A 27,122-nucleotide genomic window follows, 5' to 3' on the forward strand; every position below is an offset into this window, starting at 1 on the left:
ATGGTTTGCCGCAAAAGACAAGCAGTTTTTCTGGCATGGTATTCATAAATTACCTGAAAGATGGGCGAAATGTGTAGAAGCCGATGGCCAATATTTTGAATAAAAAAAAATTAATTTCCCTTGAAAATTACGTGTTATTTTTTACCAAAAAACCGGAAAAACTTATGCACACACCTGGTAAGTCATATTTTCAGCAATGAGAAAGAAGCATCGAGGATTCGATTATAATGTACAATAGCTTATGTTCTTCCTTCAGGAGATCATTTCAAGAGAGTGAAAATGGTGGTAAATACTGAAACTTAAGCCGGTAGAAGCGAGAAAAAAGAATTGTTTTGAATCACTTAATACATATGTATGTATAAAAAAAGTACCGAAACATGTTATCTGCATGTAGAATCTGTAGAAAGTTTTTATAATTTTTTTCAAACAATATATTTGCATTATTTTATCCAGTTGGAAAATGACTACAAAGCAATGTTTGACGAAGGTCTCCAGCTCTATAATATTTGGTCAGATCTTTCAGTTCGACTTCAACAGTTAATGAAAAAAGAAATAACTGATAAAACTTACCGTGCAATACTCGAAGACATTGAAATCAACAATTATAATTCAGGTAAATATTACATAACGAGCAAAGTATGTAATGTATTCAATATTGAAGTAAAACACTTTTAACGTTTACTTTTAGACTCAAGAGATGCGACGCTACTGACATTGCTGCCTGTGCTGTGTCCACCATCTGCCAGAATAAAGGATGGAAAAAAGGGCGTATGGAAACCATCTATTGCAGAATTGATCGAAGGCTTTATATTACACGCGAAAGTAAGATTATAAAAATGTACATGTAATAGTATGTAATGTTTAATAATAATTACTAACTTTATTTGTTAATTAGACTCCTGGGTTACTACAACAAGTACGCGAAGAGAGAAAAGAAAAAGTTGCAAAAAGAAATTTAAGTTTACAACCGTACGTTATTATCATAGGGACGACTCTGGCTGTGGAACAATCGTACGTAAATGTAAATGACACGTTATATTTGATGGACACACCGCTAAAGGCCATTGATATATGCTACAAGATTTTTCAAGTACTGCACGCTTCGTATCCATCTCAGTTAGGTGTGGCTTTGGATACAAACTTACGTGTATAAAAAGATAACAAAATGGGACAAACACATAATGTCAGTACTCAATTTAAGCACCAAACTAAGAATTAATAAGTAAGGAATCAATCAATTTTCGTCATTTGAGTTTTATTTTTTTTTAATTTTTATTTTGCGTTTTGGGCTAATCTGTCTAATAAATTATTTTGCATTTCATGATGTTCCGATGTTATATCTGTGAGCTGGAATTTTCGGAAATTCCAATGTTATTAAATCATTTCAAATTAATTCATCGATTTAGTATAAATAACCAATACGTTTGTCTTCAAGAAAACTGCATTCGGGAATTTCATAATATTCATATTTTTAAACGGCATTTAGAAAAAAAACACAGGTTGCGTGTATCCTATGTCAATATTATTCCCTTTAGTAATAGACTGTATCAAACCGAAATTTCTAAAAATTTCAATGCAAATGCCGATAACAATAATGAGTTACAAGTTAAAATCAATGAATCACCTAATTTGCTTAATTTGCCATTATCAGAAGTATAAAATAGAATCCAAAATTCGTGTGCATCCTTTATTTCACAGCTTTATAACAATAGTTCAATGACACGGCAGCACGTTCAGAATTTGGTTGAACTAACAGATCATCTCGTTAAAGATTCCATATTATTCGAAATCAAAAATAATATAATGTCGGTTCTAAATAAAACAAAAGTAAATGAATTGTGTAAAAAGAAAATTGAGGACATATTCACTGCGCATGAAACTCCATTTCGTGATTTAAAGACTGAGCATAAGAGATTACAATATTTTGAACGTAAAGGTTGTTACATAAAACCTATACCATATGTCATAGGTCAACGCGTAGAAAGCAAGTACGTCAACAAAGTATTTACTATAATTCCAGTAAATATAACGGGTCAATATTTTTCTATACGACTGATTCTACAAAAGTTAATTCAGATGTCTTCTTTTTTAAATACGATGTTAGATTACATGAACAACTTGTTACAAACGACTTCATGCATCTCAAATATAATACAAAGAGAACTATATAAAAAAATATGTCTTCGATTTCCGGAAAAACAGTGCTACCTCTTATAATATATTTTGATAAATTTGAAGTGAATAATCCGTTAGGTGCACATGCTGGTACACATAAATTAGGGGCTGCATATTTTTCTTTGCCGTGCATTCCGCCGGAATTCCAGTCTAAGCATGAAAATATATTTTTAACACTTTTATTTTGTGATTCTGATAGAGTTGAATTTGGGAATAGAGCTGCCTTTTTACCACTTCTTAATGAATTGATACACATGGAGCAAAATCCAATTCATGTTTATAATAATGTTGAAATTATTGTGTCCTGTATTTTAATAATTGGAGACAATTTAGGGGTTCATGAAATTTTTAGATTTACCCGAAGTTTCAACAGTAATTATTCATGTTGAGTGTGCAAAGTATATAAAAAAGATATGCATAAGCAAATATCTGAAAATACTGACCTAATTCGATTTGTTAATGAATATAAAAATGACATTCAAACAAATGACGTATCAAAAACTGGCATTGCAGAGAATTGTATTTTCAATGAATTGCTTTCTTTCCACGTTTTAGAAAATATTGCTGTCGACGTCATGCACGATGTTTTTGAAGGTGTTTACCAGTATGATTGATCAAAAATTATAATTCAATTTATTGAAAAAGAACGATTATTTACACTTGACGAACTAAATATGAGGATAGGGGGGTTTGATTTTGGCCCTGTAGAGTCAAGAAATAGACCCCCATTTTTAAAACATGAAAAATTAAAAATGTCGAAATTAGGCTTCTCTGCTTTGGAAACTATGACTTTCTCTAAATACTTTGGGATTATTATAGGTAATAAAGTGCCAGAATATAACACGTACTAGAATTTCTTTATTTAAAATTATTGACCAGCTTTCTATGTGTTCCATTACTGTTCAAGATACGATATACCTTGAACAATTGATAACAGAACATCATGAAATGTACGTACACTTATTTGGAGATTTAAAGCCCAAGCATCATTTATTGGTGCATTATGCTCGCATAATACGTTCCGTAGGACCTTTGATTAATATTTCATGTATGCGATATGAAGCGAAGCATAAGCCATTTAAGATTAGTGCGCATGTTTTATGTTCAAGAGTAAATATACCAAAGACATTAGCTTTAAGGCATCAGTTGATATTGTGCAGCAGGTCGTTTAGTAACACTGGACTTGAGATGCGTACTATATATGGTCCCAAGATTACACATCGCATTCACAAAGTTTCTAATTTCTTATAGTTTTGTAATCTTTTACCAGAATATTATCGTCCCATTTCTTGGGTTAACAGTATAGTTTATAAAAGTACTCTAGTTCTTAATATTGCTATCGAAGATAATTCGTTTCCTATTTTCGGTTTCTTAACAATACTTTATTTAGATAATAAGAAAAATGTATACTTTTTAGTTCAAGAAATGAAGACTGTATCATTTAATAATCACATAAATGCGTTCAAAATGCACATTTTAGATTCTTGGTTAATAATTCCATATGCTTCTTTACATAATCGGGCAACGGCTTATATACACCAAAATGCTTGTGTCGAAAAATTTGTATACCTAAAATACATGTAATATAATAAAATTTATATAATTATTAATAATAAAATTGTTATATTCTATATTCTATATCCAAACAAAATTTTTATTATTTGATATAAGGTACATATAGTTTGTTCAAATACTGATACGTGCGCGCGATATTACACTACATAAATATATATACACAATAAAATAAATATTTTTACAGTAATTGACACCTTATGTCATGTTTATAACTATTAGGAGTACAAATTGAAAACCGCCGTTTTCCAGTAGATGGCGCCAGCGGTAAATGCTGGCGCCAAACGTTAGATCAAAAATTTTAAATGTAAGGTTGGGCATCTGGCAACAATTCCTTATCATTGAAGTTGTGAATTTTTATCGGTTTTATATATTTTTTTGTGATCGAAAATGTCGAAATTTGTGCCCAATAAGCGTCATTTGCGGGAAGTTTTGCTTTTTGCCTTCAATTCGAAAAAATCTGCGGCTGAGGCGCGTCGAATGATTGTAAAAACTTATGGTGAGGCTTCCATTAGTGAAAGAACGTGTCGAGAATGGTTCCAACGCTTCAAAAGTGATGATTTCGGCGTAGAAGACAAAGAGCGTCCCGGATAGGTGAAAAAGTTTGAAGACGCATAATTGGAAACATTACTGAATGAAGATTCATCTCAAACGCAACAGGAGCTTGCAGATTCATTGGGCGTGACTCAACAAGCTGTTTCACATCGTTTGAAAACCATGGGAATGATCCAAAAGCATGGACACTGGGTGCCATACGAATTAAAGCCGAGAGACGTCGAACGGCGTTTTTTCGCGTGCGAACAGCTGCTCCAATGGCAAAAACGGAAGGGTTTTCTGCATCGTATTGTAACCGGCGATGAAAAGTGGATCCATTATGATAATCCAAAGCGAAAAAAATCGTGGGGCTACCGCGGCCATGCATCAACATCGACGGCCAAGCCAAACATCCATGGCTCGAAGCTCATGCTGTGTATTTGGTGGGACCAGCTCGGCGTGATTTATTATGAGCTGTTGCAACCGGGTGAAACCAACACAGGAGCTCGCTACCGAACACAACTAATGCGTTTGAGCCGAGCATTGCAGAAAAAACGGCCACAATACGAGCAAAGACACGAAAAAGTGATGTTGCTGCACGACAACGCTCGGCCACATGTTGCTCAGGTCGTTAAAACCTATCTGGAAACATTGAAATGGGACGTCTTACCTCATCCGCCGTATTCTCCTGACATCGCCCCTTCAGATTACCACTTGTTCCGATCAATGGCGCATGGCCTGGCTGAGCAGCACTTCCATTATTACGAAGAGGCCAAAATTCGATTCGTGGATCGCCGCAAAAGATGAGCAGTTTTTTCGACGCGGGATTCGTATGCTGCCCGAAAGGTGGGAGAAAGTAGTGGCCAGCGATGGACAATACTTTCAAGAATAAGTATGTAACCATTTTTCAACAATCAATCCTCAAATTTTGACAAAAAACGGCGGTTTTCAATTTGTATTCCTAATATTTTAGATGTAAACACATATATAAATTTGTAACGACCTAGCTTTTCCGCGCACGGGGCGGCGTGAGTTCGGCGGGCGAGGACGCGGATAAGGTCGCTAAGAAAACTAGACTTGGATGGGTGTTAAATAAGCGAGTTTTTATTTTGCGTATGTACGGTATGATACAAGATCGTGACGTTCTGGACGGGGCGCGCGGACGGACGAATGACGATAACGCGCGGACGGACGCAACAAAAAGCCTAAAATTACGCGCGGACGGATAAACGGAAAATCAGAACGCGCAGACGGAAAAACGGTACATATAACGCGAGAGTCGGAACGGTCGGATTTAAACGCGGTATCTACAAGCGGTGTTTATTTACAGGCGCGGGATTCCGAGCAGAGATTCTCGGAATTCGGAATCCCTATTGATGCGCTGGTGCCGTGGCCTTGCCGAAGGCCGTGGCCACGGCCGGAGACATCGCGCGCGCGGTACAGCTGTACTTATACCCGATCGCGATGCGCTGCGGTTAGTACCGCGATGTTCGGCGGCGGTGGTAATCGACTCACGCCAAGATCTCTTGGTGGAAGCGCGGAACTCCACACCCCGAGTCGTGAGTCGATACCGAGACAGGACGGCGGATCGGGAAAGTGCCGACTACCAGGATCTCCTGATGGAGCCCAAGATAGACTTGAGCCTGTGAACTGGCGGTCTAGGACGCGAATGGCTCGTGTGAAAATCGCTTGACTGAAGCTAAGTCACTTAACTCCGTTGAGCGTTCAGGATATACTTCGTTCTCGGACGGAAGGCGGACGGAGAAGAAACCTCGACTGTAGGAGCGGCGGCGCTTATATAATCGAGTCTCGAGGGCAGGGACGGTGCGGGGGTACGGAACGGTACGGTATCGGAGGGGGAATCCCTGCCGCTCGAGATCGATCCAGCGGCCGCCACTTCGGTCGAGCGCGTGCGCGCGGAGATCTTTCGACGCGCGGATGCGTATACGCGCGCTACGCCGGTTTTACAATTCTTATTGGCGCTGTGCGCCGGTTTCTTGTAGAGTCCCTAGAAGTAGAGAGTCTGGACATCTCGGGGTTCCACGTGATTGGACTGCACCTAAAATGGCAGCACCAATACGGATCTCTGTTTAATCCTCTTTAGCCAATGCGATAACAGCATACACACGTTCAAGTGCACACAATGATAAACATACACACACATAAAACTCACGTACATACACTCGCATATTCATTACCGACATTTTAGGGGCAGATGTCCAGACTCTGTACTTCTAGGGACTCTAGTTTCTTGCTGTCCGGCGGTTGTTCGGCCGGACAGCCTGGAACGATGGACTGCCCGAGGGGGGTGCGGTTTGTTATAAATTTATATTCTGATACAAATTGTTTCAGTTATTATTAATTGTGGGTAAACCAATTTTGGAACAAAGTTTTCTTGGTATAGAATATATATTGTACTTTTATTTTAATAAAATTAATGTTTTTATTTTTACGCATCTATTATGGTATATATATTTAATAAACTTTTATATAATGTTTTCTAAATATTTCTGTAAAATATGTACACCCACGGTAATTGATTCTGTCCCTCAGAAAATTTTCCACACTAAGAAGTCATTATCATTCAACATACTCGCATTTCATGATTAATGTAACAACTAGAGCTTATTGGTCATTACGTTAGTCATGAATTGTAAGTATGTAGAAAGATAGCGACTTGTTAGTTTAGAAAATTTTTCGAAGGACAGAATCAATTGCCGTGGATGTACAATGACAAAAAAATTTTGTTGCGATAACAAATTTGTTTGTCAATATATGACCAACATTTTATTTTGTTGAAAATACTAAATAATTTTATTAACTTGAGTTTTGTTGCGATAACAAAATTTGTTTGTTAATATATGACCAACATTTTATTTTGTTAAGAATACCAAATAATTTTGTTAACTTTAGTTTTTTTACTACAACAAAATATTTTGTTGGAACAACAATACTCAAGTTAACAAAATTATTTGGTATTTTTAACAAAATAAAATGTTGGTTATATATTGACAAATAAATTTTGTTATCGCAACAAAATTTTTGTTATAACAACAAAAAGATTTTTCTGAGTGCAGACTTTATCATACTTCCAATATTTTTACGTTGTTGTATGAACATAGATGAAGTGTTCAATAATTTAAATATATAAATACATAAAGTTTTATCTGCTAAGAATATTTATGTTATACTTAAGTGTTTCCACGATAATTATTATTAATTACTGAAAGAACATTTTTTATTTACTTTAAGTATTAATGCACAAAAAAGGCAAAACTGTGATACTTATAGACTGCCACATCTATATATAATATTTGTTCTTAATTAATAGTTTTTAATAGTTAACTTTATTCATTATGTAAATTAATTTTTTTATTTGTTTTGCTATTCAGATTTTAATTAAACTGTCCAAAGTAAACAAGTATTATTTTTAGTTATTATAATAAACGTATTTAAATATTCTGATAAATAAAATACAGATTCAAGCAATATAAAAACACATGATTTATTATTCCTATTCACTTAATATACAGGGTGAGTCATTTTAATCTATGGACCCGAATATCTTTCAAATAACGGTATCTACAAAAAAATGGTTTAGATAAAAGTTGACCAGGACAGAGGGGGTCATTCAATTGTACCATTGGTTTTAACCTTGAGGTCAATTTTGAAGGTTATTTCAAGGTCACGATGGTTTTTTTAAATGGGACACCCTATTTTTGACTGCGGATTTCGAAAGAGCGGAAAATTTTACATCAAACTTGTCTTATAAAAAAATTGTTTTTGCGACCTTGGAAAGGTCAAAAATGAAGGTGAAATGCCTGAAAAACGATCTGGTGTACTTTTTCTGAAATGACGTGGTTTTCTGGGTAACACAGATGTGCATAATGCTTAAACATTACTACTTGCAACTTTCAGCCGGATTCTTCGACGCACGCCTATTGCTCCCCTCCCACCGCTCGCGCCTTAGCAACGGCGTCGCCGGAGGGCGTAACGCACGGTCCTGAGATGATGTATCGCGCTCCTTAGTTACGCCGTCCGGCGGCGCCGTTGCTAAGGCGCGAGTGGTGGGAGGGGAGCAATAGGCGTGCGTCGAAGAATCCGGCCGAAAGTTGCAAGTAGCTGACAGCACTGCGATACCTAATGCTAATAATCAACGATTGAAAAAACTAAACAATTACGTTTGATTTAAGATTTATAATTATTGTTATAATAGAGTTTTATTCCTTTTCTTTCTTACTCACTTCTGCATAATTGAAAAATTTACTATTTAAAGTGTAACAAAACGCCCCTCCACCTCGCGCGCACTGCCACTCCACTCCGTCCACCCGAGCGAAACACCGGCAGAACGCCACGTGCGCGCACAGGGCTAACCCATGGTGGAAGGGATAGCATGGTGTGCTCAATTTGCAGCCTTCTTTCTCTAAAATCTGCGCTCTCTGTCGTTTTTCTGCCTCTTATTCCAGAGGGCTGCCAACTGTGAAAAGTTGAAGTATTTCACTTTCTAAAGTCTGTACACCTGATATAACTGTCTTTGTCGGACGTTTTCTATTTTCACTCTGTCTCTTTTCTTGTAGATAGTTACCGCTGTAAATAAATGTTATTAAATACAACACGACACGAAAGACTAACTGCGCTCATTGTAAAAAATTAATAAAAATTAAACAGTTTGTGTAAAATATAAAGATTAATAGTATTTAATAATAAAATAATATTTGAAATAACACTACAAATATAAATATCGTAATAAATTTTACGATAATTTTAATAATAAAAAATAAAGTTCTTAAAAATTTTAAAAACAACCATTGATATACAAGAATTTTTTCCAAAACAAGAAATAAATAGAATTATTAAGTCCACAAATTGTTACAGAATATCAATTTTTTGTAAATAAGAAATTATTGAAAATTGAAGATATTGTTTCATTAAGAATAAAAAGAAAAAAATAGTTGAGATAGTTAAATTAAATAAAATAAAATAATATTCATTGATTTTATGCTTGAGGTATATGTTGCTGTTTTCGAATGAACTGACTAAGACAATCTCTACCGAGAAAATGTGTAGAAATAAGTCATTATTTTTTATGCAGGTTTCATGATAAATATAATAATTTATTATACACAATTCTTATATTATACAGTTTTTAGATACACATAATTATTTATTATTTTATACATTTCAAAGTTAAAAAGCTAAGAGCTAAAAGTTCTATTTGATTTTTTCATTTTTTTCTTGTTTTTGGTGGCGTTCGACACATTGCATATGTTTCCTCCAGCCTTCAATTACTGTAATAATGAAACAAAACATTATTGTTTATTGTATATACCAAGAATTTCGTGGCACATTAAGATAGCAAATTACTATCATCAGTAATCGTTCAATGTTGTTCTTACCTTCTAAATCGACCCTGGTGATTCTACATCTATCATACATTCCTGTATATTCGATGGATCATCAGGGCTGACGAGTAACTCGGAAGACTGCATGTACATTTTCATGACGGGAAGCGGAAAATCTTCGGCTATGACTTTGAAGTCCATATTACTTTCATTGTCACTAAAATAGAAAACATAAATGTTACTTTGATAATGTTATGCAAAAAAAGGAATGTATTTTTCAGTAATTAATACATCAATTATTATTTATTCATGTTTATCTATTTTCCGTTTTTGGTAACAATAATGTTGGAACTGCACTCGGCAAATGCGACCGTCTTCGAATGTCCATAGGAGGTCAAATCTTCTTACTTCTCACAAACAAATCTTCTGTGAAGTGTGCTAAGCGTATATTTGCTGAAAATTCAAATGACAGAATAATAGTTAAGTTAACTAACAATTAATAAGTTAACAATTGTCCTAGTTTACATCAAGCACTTGATGTGTGCTATGTAACTTCCTATTAAATTATTTTAATTTCGACAATATGTATAAATGTATACATGATATGTACATTTAAATTATCTTGAAACATATTGCATCAGTTTAATGTACTATTCTTTAAAATTATTGCAAAAGTTAAGATAATTAAATAGAAAGTTGTTGGTTAGTATGTATATCAAGTAATTGGTGTTAGGTTAGGTTGCTCTATTAAGATACGAATATTTACAATATTTTCTATTGGAACAGTATTGGAATGTTGTGTGTGTGCCTGTGTGTGTGTAATACAAATTGTAATGGAAATAATGTCATTACAAAAAATTGGCTAATAATATTTAATAAGACTTACCATTCTTAATATTTTTCGGCATAAAACTCTTTCCGATTCTCTGAATTCAGCCTTCACGCATTTTCCGGAAATCGGAAAAAGCTTACTTGCGCCGGCAAGCACGTTTCGTTGCAATTTTTACACGATTTCACTACACAACGTACCATTTTCACTTTATTTTACAATAAAGTTTAAAAAATAACCTAAAAATACGTGTTGTTACTATGGACGCTATGGACGCTATGAAGCAAAGGCGCTGAAATTGGAGCAATGACGCTGGCGGCGCTGGTATGACAGAAAAAGACGCAATGCACGCATTCGTACATGTGACAAAGATGCGACCATCTAGGTTCAGCAACTTTCCGACATTAAATATTTCATTTTTTCACAGTTGGCAGCCTTCAGGAATAAGAGACACTTTGCCGTGAAAAGGGGCGTGGTTTAGCCAAATTGAGCACACCATGGGTACGTTCCACTTAACAACCGCAACGCCCGCGGAATCATTTCATCCTTGTTGTTCGCCTGAAGTTAAACAAAGACAGATAATGCTCGCGGGCGTTGCGGTCGTTAAGTGGAACGCACCCCATGTTATACTTCCACCATGGGCTAACCTGTCGTTGCGATCACGCGGCAGCACGCGCGCCGCCCGTGGCTTTCGGCAACGCTCCCACTCCGGACCAGCCGACCGAACGCACGGATTGGTCCGCCCAACCGTGCGTTCGGATATATAAGCCGGCAGTGGGAACGCCGAGACAGATCTTCCCGGTCCGCCGAATCCGACCGTATCCTCGACCGCACTCCGACTCCCAAGAGGACGAGAATACTCGCCTCATCCTGACTACCCTCGACGAGCATCCTCGTCGTTCCGGCTAGCCGAGTATCCTCGGCTAATCCTGTCATACCGAATACCGTACACAGCCAATCACGGCGAGCATCCTCGCCGTGTTCCGTAGCCGAGTATCCTCGGCGAATCACCGCCCAAGACGAGCATCCTCGTCAAGTCCGCAGGCTGGGTATCCCTAGCCAATCCCATCCGTCCTCTCCCTCAGGGAAGAGTCTCTCGTAACCTAAAGCCTCGTCAGGGCATCCGCGTCCTGACGAGAACTTCGCCTCTTTTTGCACGAGGCGGCTCGGGCGAGAGGCGGAATCGTCGCCGTCGCTCCGATCCCGCGTTCCGCGGCTCCCCGATCTCCGGACACCGAGTCCGTTTCAAACCTCGCGATTTAATTTAAGTTAGAGTTATTTGCATTCTTATGATTTCGTAGTTCTAGTACTTCAGTTCTTATTATGTCTCTGTTTAAGTTAGAATTATCTTTTGACACTTTACCGGTTCATGCGTACTCTCGCGGTTATTAAAAACTCTTGTTTCGAACTTCAGTCTTGGCTCTCGCCTAGCGCGCTCGTTAGCCCACGCGTCACCGCGCGCTTATCGTTACTACCGCTCGCAATTCCGACCGCGCAGCGGCAATTGGTCGCCGCGACCACCGCGAGCCAATCGCGCCCCCGCTAAGGCTGGGTCCACTTGTCACGAGGCGTTAGACACAATCAGCTAATGAAGCTACTTGTAAACATCACATCCAAATAACGATCTAGTATTTTTGTTAACTAAATACCGAGTGCGATTATTATACCGAACCCGACCAATCCGACGAGCTTATCCGCAACCGTATCCTGACACCTACCAGAACCGCACGAAAACCCCCAGCGTTACAAAAGTTGCTTAAATTTAAAAATTCCAAACATACATACAGGGTATGTAAGTAATTACATTCACGAGTTACCTTTCCAGAATGGCTGATTATAGTCCTAATGAGATTGTTGATATTATATTAGTTTTAGAGGAGTGTCATAGCAATTACAATGCAGCATCAAGGCTTTATGCTCAACGCTTTCCTGAAAGGCGACATCCAACTGATATGACAATACGTAGTTTAGTCCAAAGAGCTCGCAATGGACATCTTGTTCGTCAACGTCAACATCATGAATATGAGGAAAATGATGCGCGAGCTGTAACTATTTTAGCAATACTTCACCTTAATCCTCGTGCTAGTACTCGCCAGATTGAAAGGGAAATAGGTATACCACAAAGAACTGTTGTTAGAATTTTAAGAGCTCTAAATTATCACCCTTTCCACATCACTCTTACGCAGGCTTTACAGCCTAATCATCATCTGATGCGTATTGCTTTTTGCCAGTGGGCTTTACAAATGTTACACGATGATCCTAATTTTTTTAGGTATGTGCTTTTCTCAGATAAGGCTAAATTTTATAGTGACGGACAACTTAATAGACACAACTGCCATTATTGGTCAGATGTTAGTCCCCACTGGTATAGGCCAATAGATCATCAAAATCGATGGAGTATTATGGTGTGGCGCGGCATTGTAAATGGTTATTTGATTGGACCTTATTTTTTTGAAGAGAACGTTGATAGACACAGTTACTTATCGTTGCTAAGAGATCACTTACCAGGCTTATTAGAAGATGTTGACTTAGCAATAAGAGCAAGAATGTGGTTTCAACAAGATGGTGCTGCACCACATGATGCACTCATTGTACGTGCCTTTTTGAATGCCAGTTACAATGACAGATGGATTGGACGAAGAGGTCCAGTTGAATGGCCTCCTTGCTCACCAGATTTGACGTCGCCTGATTTATTTTTATGGGGATACTTGAAAAATGTTGTTTTTGCTGAACGACCAACCACAAGAGATGATTTTATGGACCGCATTTGTAGAGCTTGTGCAGCCATTCCTAGAGCTACCCTGCTTAGAACTGTGGATAGTTTTCAAAACAGATTGCAGTTATGCCTCGAAGCCAACGGAGGTAATTTTGAACAATTACTCCGTGAGTAATTCATTTAAATTACAGTGTCAGTGAGAGGCAAGGGGACTCACGATAATCAAGCACTCCGACGTGAGAGGGAAGGGGACTCACGATAATCAAGCACCCTAAAGGAAACAGAACTTACTACGTCCACGTTTTTGTTTCCGGGTAACGCTAAAAGTAAGATGAAAGTGCTTTTGACCTTGATATGACAATTAAAAGGTCAGGTCGAAAAACTAAACAATCCCTATGCTCATGTAAAAAGTGCCATTGTTTAAGAGCCCATTGTCAAGAAACGGGTCCTGCGGTCAAAAATAGGATTTACTAATCAAAAAATGCGTTATGAGCATCAAACAACCTGAAAATTGACCTCAAGGTCAAGCTAGTCAAAGTGATTAACACTTTTACAATTCATTGACTTTGTTTAAGCATTATGCACATTTGTGTTACCCAGAAAACCACGTCATTTCAGAAAAAGTACATCAGATCGTTTTTCAGGCGTTTCACCTTCATTTTTGACCTTTCCAAGGTCGCAAAAACAATTTTTTCATAAGACAAGTTTGATGTAAAATTTTCCGCTCTTTTGAAATCCGCAGTCAAAAATAGGGTGTCCCATTTAAAAAAACCATCGGTACAATTGAATGACCCCCTCTGTTCTGGTCAATTTTTATCTAAATCATTTTTTTGTAGATACCGTTATTTGGAAGATATTCGGGTCTATAGACTAAAATGACTCACCCTGTGTATGCAAATGTTTTTCTTCGTTTTTTTTAAGTACACAAGAAATTAATTTATTCACATTGTTTTAAATTACACCCATATCATAGTTTACAAATAGTATATTGAATGACACAAAAAAAGTGCATTTCTTTTCTTTCATTATGTTTATTTCATCTTAAAATACTACAAGTGAAAATTAACATCTTAGTTACAATAAAGGAAAAGATACAAGATAAATATTCAATTACATGTGTTTTTATTATGTTGTAAACAAAAGTTTTGTTTTTTTTTGCCAAATTGGAGAACAATAAAACAATGTATCTCAAGCTTTTCTTAAAGCAACAAATTCGTAAAAGTTATATAAAATATAACATTGTAAAAAAGATCTTTACATTAAACTTTTACTGTAATACTTTTGCTATGTAAGTTTTGAGCTTACAAATAATCTTTTTCCTATAAATGAATTTTATTATATATAGTATCACAAATTTTCTGTTTGCACCTTCCTTTTGTACATCTAAATACTTTAAGTACTAATAAATCTATAATCTCGTTTAATAATTTGTTTTATGCAATTTGTGTGTTAATTAAAATTTATATCAAATAAACTTTCCTTTCCTTAAAATAACGAATAGTTGATAATGATTTACACTATTTAAAAAATGGAAGGGACATTTTTTGTACAAAGCTTTTTTATAATCTAATGTAGCGCATCAAATGTAACATTAAAAGATTCTTTTAAATGCTGTTATTAAAGAGTCATTGTATCTTTTTTCCGTATCTCATTGTAAATGCTTCGTTTAAAACTAAGATTCATTATATACTATGAAATATTTTCCATTTCCTGAACTTTGAATACAGGTTGGAAATTTGTTGAACAGTTTGTTGTAACTGACTGAAGATAAGTTATTGGTTAATTGAACTTGAAATGCACAGACATGAGATGACCAACCACAAGTAATTATGCTTTTTATTAAAAAAAATCCCCCTTTTTTTCAGCATTAACTAAAATATTAACGATTTCAGCAAAAAGTAATAGATGATTTTCATATCCTATGATAATTACCATAGATGGTTTATAAGTAATATTTTCAATAATAATCCATGGCACAGTATAGACTATGGAATTTATGTAGAAACATCGGGCAACATATGATTCATATTACGTAATGTTTCATCTGTAACTATTTGACCATGACCACATTCTAACCTATCAATAAGAGAATCTTTGCACATAAAACTGTAACATTGCTGTAATTGATTCTTTATGGCAAGTGTATACGGTAAGTTTACCCGTGAATTTGATACGTGAGCCGTTACTTTTGATGGTTTAGCCTCTGCTCTCATGCACCAGACATTCCTAAGTGAACCAATAAGTTTAATTATTCTCGGATAATACAGAAGAAAATGATGTATTGGCTTTAATTTTTCACCAAACAATTGTACATAAAGTTCATGGTGTTCAGTAATCAATGTTTTTAATAGAGTAATGCAATCTTTATGAAAATATCTCAAATTGATAATGTCACCAATATTTCTAAGGTATACTATAAATACAAATCCCAATATTTATTGTTCACTGGAATACAATCACCAATTATAATTCCGAGATATTTAACAAAAGTTAAAGTTTCAGAAGCAGAAAAACCTAATTTGTTTTGCATTAGTTTCTCTTTTTTTAAACACGGTACAGCATTTCCTTTGTCTACGGGAATTAAATGCCATGATTCATTAATATCTTGTAACGTAAAACGTTTTATTTGTATATAATGTAATAATAATGTGCTTAAATCGTACACACAAACACCCTCCCAGAAATCATGCATTGAATCAAAAAACACGTTTTCCATTATATGAAAAGAGGGTAAATCATTCCATATGCAATATTCAGTTAAATCTGTTTCAGAAACGTCAGATTTAAGATCTTCCTCATAATCTCGGCTTTGACGGAATAAATTGGGATCTTCCACAATTTGTTGTTTTATCTCAATCTTACACAAACGACAAATCCGATTAGCTGAGAAACTTTCAACAAACCCACAAATTTGATGTATTCCTAAATTATCACTTGTAACGAGAATACAAGCAAAGTAAACTCTAACGTTATTAATTAGCAATCCATTTATTTCTAAATCATGTAATTCTTCTAAGAGAGGCTTGAAAGTTGCTTTATTTCCAAAAGTTTTTCTGTCCATATCACGAAATAATAAAATTAAAAAAATATGATTTAACATAGACTGAAATTGTGGAGGTAAAGTAGATAACATAAAATACGTTGCTCCTATCTTGTCAACCCCAGTATGAGAACCTATAACATTATTTGTTTCGTATTCGTCAAAATAAATACGATGAGTGGAATTACAATTTTATCACCAAAATTTTTTCTTATTTGAGACCATAATTTTCCATGTACAATATTGCACATGAATTGTGTATCTATTTTGTTGTATCAATATTCCATGTAATCTAAAATAATTTGTAAAAAATTAGGTAAACTAAGAAAAATGCTGAGAACCTCTTTTACTGAAATAAATTGGCCTTTGACATTTACAGTTTCCTCCATCTTTACACCATTAATTAATTTATAGGTTTTAGCTTCACCAATTATATATGATTTAGGTCCAGTGAAATATCCTGTCTGCTTAAAATATTGTATTCTCTTATATTCTGTATTGAAATCTTGTAGAGGGTTTCTTGCACTACTGAATATAATTTCCAAATTATTCTTATCCATTTCTGTAAAATTTTCTTTTTTAAGAATATTGAAAATTTTATCTTTTATAATAAAATATCGAACATACCACATTTAAAAAATTCTTCAGTAAAACTAATACAGTTTTGTACGACATTTCAAGGAACTGCTGTTTGATTATGTAATTTAGCCACAAAAAGTCCTGCTGAATTCTTTATTAGAGTTTTTAAATCTCTGGACATATTACTGTTAACATTTTCAAAAGATTCATTTTCATCTGGGGAAGTTAAGATAGGTTCTGTTGACAATATTGGAAAAGAAAGAGATTGTGATTTAGTATCTGAAGAATTGTCTGGCTCGTGTATATCTTTTTTTTTTCATGGCTGTGTTTTCTATCAAGATGTTTTTTAAAAGCCCATGCGTCTTGAAATTCACTAATGCAATTTTGTTGTTTACATACATATTTATTGCGAGAAATGATAAAATGATGAATTTTAAAATGACGCCATAAAAGAGATGAAGTAAGTGCTGAAAAACGACAAATATAGCAAATGAACATTTTGATATTATAATTTAGAGAGATAATTGCTAATGCTCGTTTAGATTTTTAACAAATAATTATATAAAGTGACTGACTCTGCTGTGGGATAATGGTGCGCTAATGTCTGTGCATTCAAGTTCGTCTAACTGTAACAAGTCCTAAATTATGTTGTTAAATGGAAAGATAATTAATATTACATTGGAAGATTATTAATATTTTGCACAGAAGCAACGAGAGTTGCGACACAAGACAGTTTTTTATCCCAGGGGGTGTCTAAAAAATACACACTTTTTGGAGAAACAGCCAAATTGGCTCACTTGGTTTTGGGTATTCCGCGTGCAAAACATGAAAGCTTTTGAAGCATAAGTCCACAGCAGCGAGAATACTTTCAAAACGATATCTTGTGTCATCTATGTTCACGTAGAATCCAGTAATTTCTGACAATGCTGGTCCTACCACAATGACGAAAGGTTGAAGTTGAGCACCAAAATTGGCATACTTATCTCGCATTTCGGCCACTGTTTTATCGATGTCACCTGGGGTCTGAAATTTAAATATTGCTAAATTTCCATTTTGTAAAGTGAATAATTTTTGAAGATAATTATTTTATTAAAAATAAAAGGATATATTAACTTTACAATTTTTAAAAGAAAGTATAATGATACAATAATGAAATATTTGAAAGTAAAATGTGCTACTGCAAATTTAATCAAGATTTAAAAAAATATAGTAATTAAATAGCAACAATGTTCGGCATTATTTTAAAATATACATATATATTTCTAAATTATTTATGTACCTTAACGTGCAAAATAAAAGAAGCCTGTGCTTCTTCGATACTTAGTTTCCATATAGTTTTTGACTTTCTGATTTTACATACTGGTGGACACAGAGCTGGTAAGAGAAATAACAATTTCAAGTCCCTTTCAGCTGTAAAACGTAATTACGTATTTATTATAAAAAGTATTTATTTCACATCAAAATACGAGGTGTGTTCAAAAAGTATCGCGAATTTTGAATTTTCGCGGGTTACGTATATTCGAATTTTGATCTTTTTGTGGCGTTATGTTGGTACTCATGTCTCTCACTTATGCCGACAAGCTCGGCCATTTTGAATGTTCACTTAATTGTTGACAGCTGCTTTGCTTGCACGTGTTTTGGATCGTCTTCGATTTTTATCTATTCAAAAAAATGGATCAAAGAACCTGTATCAAATTTTGTGTGAAAAACGAAATTAAGTGCGCGGATGCATTCCGAATGTTGACTGTGGCATACGGAGAAGCTACCTTGGACCGAAGCAACGTTTATCGGTGGTACAAAATGTTCTCAGAAGGCCGAGAAGATGTGAACGACGAAGAGCGTGCCGGACGCCCGAGCACTTCAACAACAGACGAAAAAATTAATGAAGTGGAGAAAATGGTATTGGCCAATCGTCGAATCACCGTTAGAGAAGTTGCTGAGGACCTAAACATATCGATTGGCTCGTGCCATTCGATTTTTATCAATGATTTGGGCATGAGACGGGTCGCCGCGAAATTCGTACCAAAATTGCTCAATTGCGACCAAAAACAGCATCGCATGAACATTGCTAATGAGATGTTGGACTCTGTCCGCGACGACCCAAATTTGCTCCAGAGGGTCATAACTGGTGACGAATCGTGGGTTTATGGTTATGACGTGGAAACCAAAGCTCAATCATCTCAATGGAAGCTGCCGCACGAACCAAGACCGAAAAAAGCGCGCCAAGTTCGGTCGAATGTGAAAGTTTTGCTGACAGTTTTCTTCGATTGCAGGGGCGTGGTGCATCATGAGTTCTTGCCACAGGGTAGAACGGTCAATAAGGAATATTACCTGCAAGTTATGCGCAATTTGCGCGAAGCAATCCGCCAGAAACGCCCGGATTTGTGGAAGAACAAAAATTGGCTTTTGCACCACGATAACGCCCCTGCTCACACATCGTTGCTTGTGCGCGACTTTTTGGCCAAAAACAACACACTAATGATGCCGCAGCCACCGTATTCCCCAGATCTGGCCCCCTGTGACTTTTTCTTGTTCCCTAAACTGAAGAGGCCCATGAAAAGACGACGTTACGCTACGCTTGACGAGATAAAGACGGCATCGAAGGAGGAGCTGAACAAGATAAAAAAAAATGATTTTTTGAAGTGCTTCGAAGATTGGAAAAACCGTTGGCACAAGTGTATAATATCTCATGGGGATTACTTTGAAGGGGACAAAATAGATATTCATGAATAAATAAATAATTTTTGAAAAAACACAAAATTCGCGATACTTTTTGAACACACCTCGTATATTTATTCAATTAAAATAGTAATATAATTTACCCTCAGAAACATTAGGAAAAGAAAGAGTCTCCAGTAACTCCTTCGCAGCATGATCTTTTATTTCAATTTTCATTAAATTGTGAAGTTTTTTAGACAATTCTGGCCACCTAGTATATAGCGCTCCTTCTCTTCCTTTTTCGAACGTAAAATCGCTTTCAATCTATAAAAAAACCCTTGTATTAATTAATTATAAAAAAATTTATTTTTAATAGTTAATGCAGCATAAAATAAGCGCATTTATTCTTACCAACTCATATCCACAGAGTAGCATATAAGAGCCGGTTCAAAGCCAGGCGCAACGAGGGGGGTGAGGTGTGCGGGGGAACTGTGGGTGCGGGGAAGTAGGTATGAATGTACACGTGCTTGCACCGTTTATCAGTTTTGATAAACAAGGGCAGTGTACCGACCAATGTTTATCAAAACAGGGTACTTTGTCGGTAGCGGCATACCTCAACACGTGATAACCGCCGTTGGGTGGGAGGGGAGGGGGAGGGGGGAGAGGAACCCTCGTTGTCCGACTTTGAACCGATCCGCGAATTTCTTAGAAGCGCGCGGGCCTAACGCCGCCGCGCAGAAAATAATAATTAAAAAAAACAATAAAAAAAAAAATAATTAAAAAAAAAAATTTACCGCTTAATTGTTCCTGCCTGCCACCACTACCGCTCGCCTGCAACTGCTGCCCGCCGCTGCCCGCCGCCGCTTGCCACCCCCCCTCCCCTATTACTATTACTATTGTTATTGTTCTCCCCGTCCGCGGTTTCCTCGTCCGCGGCTTCCTCGTCCTCGTCCTCGTCCTCGTCCTCGTCCGCGGAATCCTCGTCCTCGGGGAGAAGAGGATCGAAATGATATTGGATCCTTGTCCTCCTCCTGCTGCTCCTCCTGCTCCTCCTCCTCCTCCTCCTCCTTCTTCTTCTCGACCGGAGCCCGATCTTGAGAAGGTCCGGACTGATCTTGAGCCCTCTCACGCCGCATTAAAGCTGCCCCCTGACCACGAGGAGCAACTTCGGGAGCATTATCATCATCTAGATGACGAGGCGGGCGTATAGGTGGCAAGTCTATACGAGGGGGGACCAAGCGACCATGTCCGCGGCCACGTAGAAGCGCGTTGTAGCGATCGAGATGAGGTCGGCGTATAGGCTGCAAGTCTATACGGGGGGGCACCAAGCGGCCATTCCCGCGACCACCATGGAAAATTGGTCCATCGGGCCACCAATTTACATAATTGTCTATGGGCACAACCGCAGCACGATGGCGAACGGCTGGTTCTTCCAGCCTAAAGAAACGGTAACGGGCACCCAGCTCACTAAAACGTAGCACAAACTCCCGGAAACTTATAGGTTGAAGAGGCTCAGGCATCACTAAACCTAATTCTATTTCCGGAAGCGATATTTGCACTGGAATATTTGGACCGTAACCCATTTTTGTGTTGTTACAGTCACGCGAGCTCGACTGAGACTGAAGAGCTAGAGCATTCTTCGTCGCTAAGGGCCATGCGGACTTTCGTAAGGAGATCTATTTCATATAAACAGACGACCTATCTCGACCATTCGTCTAAAGTAACCTTAGACGACTGAGCATTTGAAACACATGTTTTTTTAGCCTGACTTTACTCTCGTATACTCGCATCTTTTTAGCCTGACTTTACTCTCGTATCTTCGCACATTCTTTTTAAAAATATTTCAAAACTAAATATCGCGGTATTGATACTAATGTATAACTGTGGATTTTTTGGAAGAGGAAGAATAAAAAAAGTTTGCAATTTAAATTTAATAATAAACAATTTATTGTCTGTTTTGAATACATTGTTTATGCAGTAAAAAATAAAGCTAACAGCTCACAATCGACGAGTTGACGCATATCGAAGATATTGCTCTCGCGTATAGCTTTTTCTTGATTCATTACATTGGACGGGATGTTTAAGAATTGTGTGTACTTAACATCGACTGTATCAACGATTCTAACTAAGCGCTCAAACATCACGTTGATACACTCGTACAAACTGAACATACGTAACGTGGATTCAATCACTGTCACATACACGTTAGAAGATTCGAGACGTATGAGCTTAACGTCATTCATCGCACTAACTTTGATTGTTAAGGGTCCGACGATTATAAAATTGTCCTTGTAGTCATTCCGAATTAATTTGGAAATATTCCATCGTTGATCGTAGAGACCTTTCCACGTTTCGACAGACAGTATCAATTCTCATCCTTGATGATCTCCTATGGCAATCTCCACGTAACTCGGTGGACCAACGTTAATTCCAATCTCCAAATACTTGTAACTCGTAGCTGTCAAAGCGTAACGTCTGTTTAATAAGCGCGCTGTACGACGCTCCGTCGAAATGCTGTAAAAGAAAAATCAAAAGTTTATCACACAACGTTGCATAAACGCTATTAGAATATCGAAACTTACCCATTGCATTCCTTCTTCACTTCACTGTACAATGTGTTACTTCCCTCGGCAAAGTACATTGCGAATCGTTCGTTCGAGCCTCTGATGCAATACTGATGTTGCAAGAAATTATGATGCTTATTTGAAGATTAATGCTTCTGCACTTTTTAAGGAGAGGGGAGGCTTCCCCCTCTTTCAACAATTTCATCATTGTCGTCGTTATCGCTTTCACATGTCACGACACGTTTATGCTTCTGCATTTTTTTTAAGGAGAGGGGAGGTTTCCCTCTCTTTTTTAAAATAATTTTTGCGGTCCGGCAACGTTGTATAAAAACGAAACGTTAAACATAATGTACATGACGTACGTGAAATATGAAACATGTATAAGAACGTTAAACAAAATATGAACAACCTATATGAAACATGAAAAAAACGTTGGAGAAACGTCGATGTAATGGAGGGGGAAAGGAATAGAAAACGAATCTCGTATATTACGTATGTTTATTCACGTAATTGTGTCCACCAATTGAAAAGTTTGAATACATTTTGTAAAGCACAATGTTTATTCGTACGGTGTTGTCCACATTGAAAAGTATTAGCATCATCTAGATTATTCAGATTATCCACGTCTTCGTAATCCACATCCAGGCTCTCGATGTATGCGTATTCTCGCCGACTGTCCAGAATCAATTCTCCCAGCCATTCTCGTTTCTCGTGCTCTTTGACGTACACAATCTCCTTGTTGTCATAATTTTCAGCGCCCAGTACTGCAGTTGTAATCACTTGTCTCGCTTTCCGGTACGGAACCACCCCGTCGGTGCCCCATCTTAGCCCATGATGACAGGCAGTGAGCCAGGAAGCACAGGATTTTTCGGATTTCATCAACCAATCCCATGGCTGGGGGCTGTCAAAAATATAATGCGCGAGAACGTTTCCCCCTCTAAGAGCAGCGAATTCTTTTACGACAAAACCACTTAATCGTCCGAGGGGGAAACCTTGCAGATCCACGAACGTCGGCACAGACATGTCGCGGTCGAAATGAAGACTGTGGTCCACGTCGATGTATCGTATTATATATATATATATATATATATATATATATATATACAGGGTGTCCGTTCATAAATGTCCGAGCAAATATCTCGTAACTGGTTGAAGTTAGAAGAAAGTTTAATAAGGAAAATTTACATGGTTTTTAGTCGGCTACAAAATGCACGTAAAGAAATTTTTTTTACTCGTCACCTTTTTGAGTTATGAAGGTCAATGTAGGTTTTTTAAATGGGTACCTATAATTTTTTTTGCATATTTACATAGTAGAGGTAATTTTCAATCAAAATTATATTAGGAAAAAAATTGCTACGACGCATCGTTTACGAGATAATCGGCATGCAAAGTATTAAAGTAATAATTTGGATCGAGTATCGTTGAACAAATTTGGAATATCAAATAGGTTGAGAAAGTAAACATTGTTTTTTCATGAAATATTTATTAACAAATTAATTAAGAAATGGTTCGAAATTGTTACCATCATGATCGATACAGCATTCAACGCGTTTTATAATGTTTCTTATTGTTAACTGCAGCATTTCTGTTGTAATACTTTCAACAGCTCTAGTGATTTTATGTCGTAAATCTTCTTCATTTTCAGGAATAGTTGCATAAACAATATCCTTAATATACCCCCAACTTCTGTTGTAATACCACATCTCGAGCATATCACACTTTTCCGTAATTGTAAACATTATTCTCACGCGCTCGTATGAAGTCTGTTATATCGAACAGGATCGCTGACCTTCAACTTTTCAAAATACACGACTGTTTGATTTGTAAATAAAGTATTTGTATAGCACGTAATATGAATTACAGGGTAGTATGAGTCTGTTAGTCAATCGTCTACATACGAGCGCGTGAGAACAATGTTTACAATTACGGAAAAGTGTGATATGCTCGAGATCTGGTATTTAAGTATGCGTAATGAAAATGAAGCACGATTACTTTATCAACAAAAATATCTAGAACGAAGAATACCAAATAATCGTACATTTCGACGAATTGAAGATCAATTGCGTCAAACAGGATCGCTAACAAGACAACGACGTACAATCCAAACAGATGAAGAAAAAGAGACAAGTGTGCTATTAAGTTTTATTGAAAACAGACGTACATCCATAAGAACAGTAGCACGTAATTTAGAATTATCGAAAAGTTACGTACACGCTGTACTAAAAATATTCAAATTCAAACCGTTTCGTGATAATTTAGTACAAGCTTTACATGAAGGAGATGCAGATCGCCGATTAATGTTCTGCCACTGGCTTCGAGTTAATTATCGCACTGACTTTGGTTTTCTTAATAAAATATTATGGTCTGATGAATCTTGTTTTTCCAATTGTGGTATGGAAAATCGACATAACGTGCATACTTGGTCCGATGTGAATCCACATGCGAAAAGAGATAAAGGTTTCCAACGCAGATTTTCGGTGAACGTATGGTGCGGAATCATCGGAACAAAAATTATTGGACCTTTCTTTTTCCATGGTCATCTTAATGGTGACAAATACTTGGAATTCTTGCAAACAACTTTCTCAGATTATTTACGCGATCTTCCATTATCAGTTTTTCGAAATATTATTTTTCAACAAGATGGTGCTCCAGCACACAATACACGTGCTGTAATTAACTTTTTAAATAATAGATTTCCTAATTGTTGGATGGGTACTAATGGTCCTGTACGATGGCCACCGAGATCTCCGGACTTGACACCTTGCGATTTTTTCCTTTGGGGGTATATTAAGGATATTGTTTATGCAACTGTTCCTGAAAATGAAGAAGATTTACGACATAAAATCACTAGAGCTGTTGAAAGTATTACAACAGAAATGCTGCAGTTAACAATAAGAAACATTAAACGCGTTGAATGCTGTATCGATCATGATGGTAACAATTTCGAACCATTTCTTAATTAATTTGTTAATAAATATTTCATGAAAAAACAATGTTTACTTTCTCAACCTATTTGATATTCCAAATTTGTTCAACAATACTCGATCCAAATTATTACTTTAATACTTTGCATGCCGATTATCTCGTAAACGATGCGTCGTAGCAATTTTTTTCTTAATATAATTTTGATTGAAAATTACCTCTACTATGTAAATATGCAAAAAAAATTATAGGTACCCATTTAAAAAACCTACATTGACCTTCATAACTCAAAAAGGTGACGAGTAAAAAAAATTTCTTTACGTGCATTTTGTAGCCGACTAAAAACCATGTAAATTTTCCTTATTAAACTTTCTTCTAACTTCAACCAGTTACGAGATATTTGCTCGGACATTTATGGACGGACACCCTGTATATGCGCAGAATTAGGTGATTTTGCGCACAATGTTTGTCAACGGGTTGTACTGAATCACGCGATCGTGTATTATGAGAGCATACGCGCCGGTGTTCTCCGACACGTTATTTTTAGTTTCGAATTCTATTTGCACGTCAACGGTTGCGCTCTTAATCGATTCGACTTGCCGACTACAATCTATTATGCAGAACGGACCTCTGTTTAGAAAGTTGGTGACGGTGAGATTCGGCTCGAGATACTCGTATCCGAGGTAGTTTTTGCAGAAATGCGCGTACATTTCGTATAGAATAGCCCATTTGTTTTTGGCAAAATCAAGATCCATTTCGATGTAGGGATAAGATTCAGAATTCAGATAAAGTTTCACGTTGGTCAAATTGCAATGATCGAATCGGCTCGTGTCCTCAGACATGTTATTTTTTCGACCGGTTTGCATAGCGAAAATGACGTAACGCGGTTTCTCGAGCTGAGTAGCGGTCTTGATAGCCCACGAATGCTTGGTAGTGCATTGCAATAGTGGAAACTCGTAAAGATCCCATGAGCGAAAAGCCATGCTAAGATATCGTCCGCTCTCCAAAGTGCGCAGCATCGAAAGTTTATTTATGTCACTCAAGAGCACGTGCGGCATTCGCCACTGAATTTTAAACAACTCGAGAACGGGCTCCAACGCCGAATTGCCCTTCAGGCAATTGTTATCGTTGCGCGCTCGTATCAAGATCAACTCGTGACGAGCATTGATCACTATGCGTCTATAATCTTCGCAGAATCCCAACAACACGTAGAGCGGGACACAAAAATTAAAATACCCGTCAGCGGTAGTCATCTGCGTTTCCCAACCGGCATTTCGCAGAATCACGCTTTTGTCGGATGACAGCGTTACATAGTTTTTGAGCGTACTGGTTATGCTCACGTTTCTATTACGATCAATTTCAACGCCGTTCAACTCGTATCTTATCTCGTCGAACATAAACGCAACACAATTATTTCCCAATACCACGTTACCGCTGGCCCCTTCAGGTCTCTTCTTTTTAGTAATTCTCCCCTCGATGTATAGGAAGCTCTCGTACGGCAATGTATACAAATCTTGTTGTTGTATGGGTATTCTTATCTCGTCGCTGTGCCCGTACGTTGTGTTTGCATACGGCGAATAAGCGTGGGTTTCAATCTTGACGATTCGATCGTCAAAGATCGGCTCGTCTCTGACGTTTAGAATATCAGTCTTTTTTTTTTTTTAAGATTTTCGTACCGCGAATCCCAGTGATTGTAAAAATTTAACGTTTGATGCGCTGAGCTTTTTCTTCTCAGTTGACCGAGTCGGATTATCAATCGATGATGTCACCGTCCTTGTAAAGAATGCGTTATCTCTCTGTGCGCGCTCGGCTCCACTCAGCACAAGCATCTCATGTGTCACGCTCGCTTTCAAACGTGCAACCTAACTGTAATCTCTTCTCCTCGAAAGTCCAATAATTGTCCGTTTTGATCGACAATTCGTATGGTGAGAGTCGTAACGCTCCGTACGATTACCGGAAGGTAAATGATCTGATTTGGCCTTTCACTGAGCTTATATCCTGAAGGCATGCTCGGTAAAAATTCATGAATCGTATGCACACGTGCACCGTTGTTGTATGCACCCGCAGTTACACTGCATTCGATACGAATTATATTTACGTTAATTATGTTGATCGACTCGTCCGATTCGTATCATCTACGCGGTTGTAGTATGCGGTTCGAGAATCCAAGCAGCGATCCAATGCTGTTTGG

General features: G+C 37.0%; 1 long non-coding RNA gene across 1 annotated transcript; it reads right to left on the reverse strand.

Annotated features, from left to right (window-relative positions):
- Nucleotides 1-9,948: 9,948 nt before the first annotated feature.
- Nucleotides 9,949-10,567, reverse strand: LOC120359523. The gene is made up of 2 exons (XR_005576283.1): nucleotides 10,510-10,567; nucleotides 9,949-10,076 (listed from the first exon to the last, which is right to left on the reverse strand). It is a non-coding gene; the product is annotated as an uncharacterized LOC120359523 (long non-coding RNA).
- Between the last annotated feature and the right edge of the window lie 16,555 nt (nucleotides 10,568-27,122).

The sequence above is a fragment of the Solenopsis invicta genome, chromosome 14 (genome assembly GCF_016802725.1).
Source record: "Solenopsis invicta isolate M01_SB chromosome 14, UNIL_Sinv_3.0, whole genome shotgun sequence".
NCBI lineage: Eukaryota > Metazoa > Arthropoda > Insecta > Hymenoptera > Formicidae > Solenopsis > Solenopsis invicta.